A 7,225-nucleotide genomic window follows, 5' to 3' on the forward strand; every position below is an offset into this window, starting at 1 on the left:
GACTACGGCGGAAGATTGGGAGTGAGTCTGCACTTCTGATTGCAATGGGAAGTTCATTCCATATAAAGACGTAAGAGTAACAAGAGTTTGAACAACAAGCACTAGTCTATGCCAAGAGGAAGTCTCTTCCTGGTAGCCGGGAACTATACTTTGTTGTTCTGAATTATTTATTATTAAGAACTGATTTTAATAGGGTCAAGGAAGGAGAGGAGACCATGCAGCAATGTAACGAGATGTCATTAGGCCTCGACATGGGGTGGTCACCGCGGGCCCTCGATCCCTCTCCAGACTGTATGACGGAAGTATTTGAACATTGCGAGAGGCAACAGTCTGGCCACACAAGACTAAGGGGCAGGGCAACGTGTGTGCTATTTAGTATTTTAGCCATGATGTAAAGCGCCCCCTCCAGAGATACTTCCGGGTCCTACTATACTGTTTGTGTCGCTTTTGTGTCCCCATAGAGTTATACTGTGTCCCTCCGTCGGAGCGGTGTTTGAACCGATCTGAGACTAAAACAACTACTGACGTCTAATTTTAGACCGGCTAGAAGCGAACGCAGCTCGTAAATTGCAATAACAATTAGAAAAATTATTATTATTATTTTTTTTTAGATGTTTGTGGTGTGTGTGTGTGTGTGTACTATGTAACACAGGCACTGCTGCTGCCTGCTTCTTTTTTCTGCCCCCTTATCATTGTACTGACGTGTACAAATGTTTGGCAATTATTAAATAATAAGACCTCACAGTTTAAATGTCTGCTACATCTTCATGATTGAGTGATTGTGACGACACCAACAGCTCCTCAGGTGACACTGCTGGTGGATGGGAAAGAAGCTCCACCCACGCGGCAGAGTGCCGGAAACGCTTACCTTCTTTTCCATCCACCAGCTTTCCAAAAACCCGGAAGTGACACCGGCAGACATCAAAAAACGGCCGCGCTTGTCTGCCCAGGTCTGGAAACGGCTTTCCAGTGCCACCTCAGTCAGATGAGCACAGGATTCCAAGTAACTTTGTCTAAATGTATCTGAGAGGCGGAGGTAGCAGTGCACAGCAACATAATAACACAAGTGCAGATGGCAATTTAGAAAGCTGAATATTTGTTTCCCCAGAAAAGACAGGAGAATAAATGCATCAAGCATAGGTTCATCATATAACACAAGTAGACAGTGTGCATTCTCAGAGTGTATTTACAACTAGAACCAGTCAGATTTGGATGGGCCACAAAAACAAGAAAATTAATTGATATAAGTTTCCAGAGTACTTGACATGACATTTTAGTGTGATTGTCATTCAAATAATTGTGGTAAAAGACTTAAAGGGGCATTCCACTCATTTTCAACATTTTACTATGTCAATAATATACCTTAGAGCTGTTGTGTGGAAATAATAAAAAAAGTTCCCCCATTCTGTGTTTCCTAGAACTAGAGGTCTGAAAAAAATCATTAACATGGTGAAACACATCTTGATGATGTCATCAAGAAAAATGTTGAAAATGGGTGGTTTTCCCCTTTAATACATTTGATTTGGGGGGGCATTAAACAACATTGGAAAATATAAAAACATATCTGTTTCCCTTCTAGGCAAAAAACATGCAGTAATCCTGGTCTCTAAACTGCCTCCCCCTGGCCAGCCGGGGCGCCTGATGGAGGGGAAAGGAACTGGTTGGAGTAACGTGTTCCTTCCATGCGCTACGTCCAACCAGGGAAACTCCCCCCTGTCAGGAGCGACACTCATGCATGAAGGAAGCATGAGCATTCAAGTCCGTTGCTCTCGGGTGTGTAGAGCCCAGGATCACATTAGATAATTGACACAGTGGTGAAAAATGGGTTACAAAATCGTGGGATAAAAAATATTTAAAAAATAAAAATAAAGTACGTATACATTCAATGACACAGACACACACACGCGTGCACGCAATGCTTTGTTAACACACAACCGCCTTAATCCAGATTACACTGGGATTAACATGCACAGGTGTGTGTGTGTGTGTGTGTGTGTGTGTGTGTGTGTGTGTGTGTGTGTGTGTGTGTGTGTGTGTGTGTGTGTGTGTGTGTGTGTGTGTGTGTGTGTGTGTGTGTGTGTGTGTGTGTGTGTGTGTGATTAGCAGAAGGCTGACTCAGCATCTTCTCTTGTCTCTTGTCTGAGTATAGTGGTTGTCTGAGGCCTCGTACACACTATTAAAACCAAATCGCTCTCTCTGCTCCATGGCTGTGTTCTGCCCTCCTGTGTGTGTGTGTGTGTGTGTGTGTGTGTGTGTGTGTGTGTGTGTGTGTGTGTGTGTGCGTGCGTGCGTGCGTGCGTGCGTGCGTGCGTGCGTGCGTGCGTGCGTGCGTGCGTGCGTGCGTGCGTGTGTGTGTGTGTGTGTGTGCGTGTGTGTGAGAGAGAAAGAGGTGGGGGCACGGTGGCACAGTCGGTAGTGCTGTCGCCTCACAGCTATAGAAGGTCCTGGGATCGATTTGCACGCTGTGAGTGCTGGGGGGGGGGTATATGGGCATCACTGCCCATATTCCCGAGGCGGGGTTGGCGCAAGGGCCTTTCTGTGTGGAGTTTGCATGTTCTCCCCGTGTAGGTACCCTCACAAAAACATGCAGTAATCCTGGTCTCTAAACTGCCTCCCCCTGGCCAGCCAGCCGTGTTCCTTCCACGCGTTACGTTCGGCCGGGGAAACTCCCCCAGGTGAAAAGAAGCAGCTTGGAGTCCTCATGCATAGAAGGAAGCATGAGGTCAGTCCGCTGCCCCCCCAGGTTGGCAGAGAAAGTGTAGCGCCCAGGATTACATTTGATAATTGACACTGGATGAAAAAGTGCGTTGCAAAATGGTGGGATAAAAAATAAAAAATAATAATAAATAAATAAAATGAGAGAGAGAGTGTATGTAATGAACAATATGTAAAGCGCTTTGGATAAAAGCACTATTATTACGATAGATAGATAGACAGACAGACAGACAGACAGACAGACAGACAGACAGATAGATAGATAGATAGATAGATAGATAGATAGATAGATAGATAGATAGATAGATAGATAGATAGATAGATAGATAGAGCAAGCTCATTATTCATGCACTAATCCCCTTATCCATGCCAGGGTCATGATCAGCTTACACACACACACACACACACACACACACACACACACACACACACACACACACACACACACACACACACACACACACACACACACACACACACACACAGTGTCCTTTTTTCACTCTCTCTCACTCACTCCCTCTCTCTGTCTGTTTCGCTCTCGTTCGTTGGGTTCTTGTTGGATTCTAAACTTGGGGGACATCTTGAAGAGGAGGAGGGGGGGTGGGCTTTGTTTCCATGCCAACGACTTTGACTGACAGCTGTCAGGTCCTACTCAGGCTACAGGCAGTCTGACAGAGAGACTAGTGAGTGGTAAGTGAAGACGTGTTTCTTTGGTTTTTTGCATTCTTTTATTATGAACAGTGGTGGAAGGTGACTAAGTATACTTAAGTACTGTGCTTGAGTACTATTCAGAGGTATTTGTACTTTACTTGAGTATTATCCAAGTATACTTTTACTTCTACTCCACTACATCTAAGAGGCAATTGTTGTACTTGTTATTCCACTATACATGTATTTGAAAACATAGCTACCATATAGTTACTTTGTAGATTTTGAATATTATTACAAAACAGGCTACATAAACCACTTTGGCCCTATATAGATTTCGGCCATTTGAAAATAAAATATGTACAAGCTCACAATGCGTTGCAATTAGGGGTGTAACGATACATTTTATTAACAGCGATACGATACATATCACGATACATGATTGACGATACGATACATGGACCATATTGGTTCATTATGGCGATACGATTCAATGATTTAAAATCGATACAGTAACTATTTAAAATACATTGACATTATTTTAAACTAAGTAATTAAACCGCTCTTTTTCTTTTTTCCTTCTAAAAATTGCTAAATACCACGCACAAAAATGTAGTATTGATACAATCGATTATTTGCATATAGCAAAACGATTCGATAACGATTATTTCCATTGCAAAATGATACGATACATAGTCAATGTTGCTGTTTTCATTTCGATACTTTGATTCATGAAATTAAATTTTCGATGTAGTTACTATATATTGTTACACCTCTAGTCGCAATGCAACGCATTGTGAGCTTGTAGATTTGCTATTTTCAAAAGATTTGTATACATTTGAAAACACTGAGTGCCGTGCTACGAGCTTGTACGTCTGCTATTTTTGCAAAATCGTGAAAATGTGGCGCGAATCTTTGAATATACATTCTTTCAGACATTTTTAACTCACATCTTTACTTCTTGGCGGTCCCTGAAACAACATATTTTGAGATGGGTTGCCACGGCCAATTACATATATATTTTTTAGGGTCCTTGACCCTAAAGAACGTGTGTGTGCCAACACACGTTCTTAAAAATGAAACAATTGTACTTACATTATCCGCCAGGAAGGTCAAGCTTGCCAGCCGAGGGCACTAAGGGGTCACTGGACCGACACCCTTGTGACTCAGCAGCTGCAAGGCATTGTTCCGCCTAGTGTTTTTGAGGGCAACTTTAAGCTCAGAGCTCTGTTGAATACAAATGTAGATCCTGGTAAATTTAAAATGCATGAAACTAAATCATAATTATGTGTTTTAATTTTGCAATAATTTGCAAACACATTAACAAAGCATCAGATGTCTGCACCTGGAAAACACTGCTTATTAGAAAGTGGTGCACGCCTTCCTTCCACCATTATAGGCGTCCTTTTAAGCAGGGACGTGCTCGTGCAGAGTGTGTTAAGCCCTAACCACACCAAAGGGTCAAGGCGGTTTTAGCGTTGTCTCTGGGTGTGATATGCCTTGTTGCACGTTGACCCACGTTGACCCTATAGTGATTCAACGCATGGAATTCAATGGCCCAAACCACACCAAAGAGTCGAGACGGATGCAACATGGATTTCTAAACTAATTTGTTCAACACAAAATACTGCATGTTCAAGTTCAGGAGACTTCAGAAAAAAGCAATTCTCCTGAATGCTGCCTTCTGGCATGGCATGCATGGAAAGGAATGGCATTTGCATTTCTTTCACCATAGTAGGACTAAATGCTGCCTCCGTGGTCTGGAAAGGGCAGTTGTAACTTGTTTTAGGGCAGGGGCTAAAGCCCCCCTTTGATGTCTAATGTGTGCACGTCCCTGCTTTTAAGGATCCCAGACATGAGCTATACTCCCATCTGATTGGAGCAGGGCCGAATGGGTTGAATTGTGGGATCACTAACATTTCTTAATGGCTGTTGGTAGGGCGTTCCACATTTTAGTGGCATAGGAATGTGAAATGAGTGTAATGCCTTGTTTGAGCTGAATCTGGGTTGCACGTGGTTTGTTTTACTCCCTCTGGTGTGTCCTGCTATAGGTGTCAACATTCCATGGAGTTATATAATAAACTAGCTCGGATCGGTGAACCCACATCCATCAAATCTGTGTTCAGACACAAGTCAGGTGTCAGACAAAAGGCAAGTGTCTTGAATGCAGCTCAGTAAGGGCAGATGTCGACCCCGCCCACTCACCTCCGCCCCACCCCCTCCTGGTGCTGCGGCCATCTTGGAAACTAAACACAATATAAACAGTGGGAGAAGGGTGTGGCCGAGAAAGGCCCTTATAGGATCCAACGCAGTGATTGTGGAGGCACCCGCCCCTCTATAGCAGAAATCACAGCGGCTGCATGGGCCAGGCTAGGCATAGTTTTACTGAGGTTAGGGTTAGGGGTATAGGGTTAGGCAACGTTGCAAAAACGAGAACTGTCAATCACAGCGACTATACTGGCCAATCACAGCAGGGTTTGCAGCGTCAAGGATTGTTTGTCCAATCAGATGACAGAGTAGTGTATAAACAGCAACAGAGTACAGTCAAACACTTCAGTCCAAAAGGGATAGCACCAAACAAAGTCCTTGCCGTCTTGTTTCCATTTAGGCCCTCTCTCTTCACCTGCTCTCTCTCTCTCTCTCTCTCTCTCTCTCTCTACAGGAAGTGGGGGGCGGTCCTTACCATGTCGGTGATAAGGACTCTGTTTGGCTCCTCCCACAACGCGGCCACGCCCACCATCGCTCTCCAGGACATGGAGGGGGAGAGGCCTGAAGGGGGCGGGGCAAAGTACAGGTGCGGTGTTCATTTTTATTTCGTTTTAGACATAGAATCTTTAGAATAAAACTCCATTTGTTTTGTTTTTTTGTATAGTCATCTGAAATATGTTTAGTCTTAGCTGGGTTTTAGTCCACTTAATCGCGTTTTTTTGCACTCGATCCGATCATTTGATATTGAGTATCTGCCGATATACCTTTGTTTATTTTTGTTTTTTTTATAATCTTTTTATTCAGAGTGCCATACAGTCATGAAGAACATGCTATACATTTCAGTTTACAATGCACCTTCCCCCTTTTTTTGGCTGCCAAACAGACACCTATGTGTTTGTATATACCTAATATGTTTTCTGATCCGATATTTATATTTTTATAGAACACTTGCCATATCACATTCACATATAGTACAATATCCAAAATGACAGACAATATCCAGTCTAATACCTGATATGGATATGGATATAATATTGATATTAGGGATGTCCCGATCACGTGTTGTTGCTCCCGATCCGATCATTATGATAATTGATAATAGATAAAGCTATAACATCTCCTATATGGATGTATATATATAACTATTTCTGACAGAACATAGACTATAGAGGGTATGCGTGTGACATCATCATCATACCCGAAAGTTATGTGGGAACGCCTACTGAGTGGCAAAAAACTACTTTCTGGCCTTGACAACCCATAGGCCTACATCCAAACAGAAAAGTCCTATCTGATTGACAGCCCATACATCCAAACAGAAAAGTCCAATCTGATTGACAGCCTATACATCCAAACAGAAAAGTCCTATCTGATTGACAGCCTATACATCCAAACAGAAAAGTCCTATCTGATTGACAGCCCATACATCCAAACAGAAAAGTCCTATCTGATTGCATTAAACGACATTAAACTCACTTTGCCCGTGCACTCACCTTATGCATGCACATACCCTCTATACAGGAAGTGATGTGTGTACAGGAAGTGATGCGTGTTGTGCAGGAAGTTATGTGTGTTGTGTTTATTTTGTTTCAGGAACAAACAACGAGCAGGAGCTCTGTTTAACGTCAACAACAGCAACAACAAGGAAGAAGAG

At 43.0% G+C, this 7,225-nt stretch overlaps 1 long non-coding RNA gene across 1 annotated transcript; it reads left to right on the forward strand.

The window, feature by feature from the left end:
- Positions 1-3,244: 3,244 nt before the first annotated feature.
- Positions 3,245-7,225, forward strand: LOC306914595. Its single transcript, XR_013788709.1, has 3 exons — positions 3,245-3,405; positions 6,030-6,157; positions 7,165-7,225. It is a non-coding gene; the product is annotated as an uncharacterized lncRNA (long non-coding RNA).

Source organism: Electrona antarctica, assembly GCF_951216825.1.
Source record: "Electrona antarctica genome assembly, chromosome: 21".
NCBI lineage: Eukaryota > Metazoa > Chordata > Actinopteri > Myctophiformes > Myctophidae > Electrona > Electrona antarctica.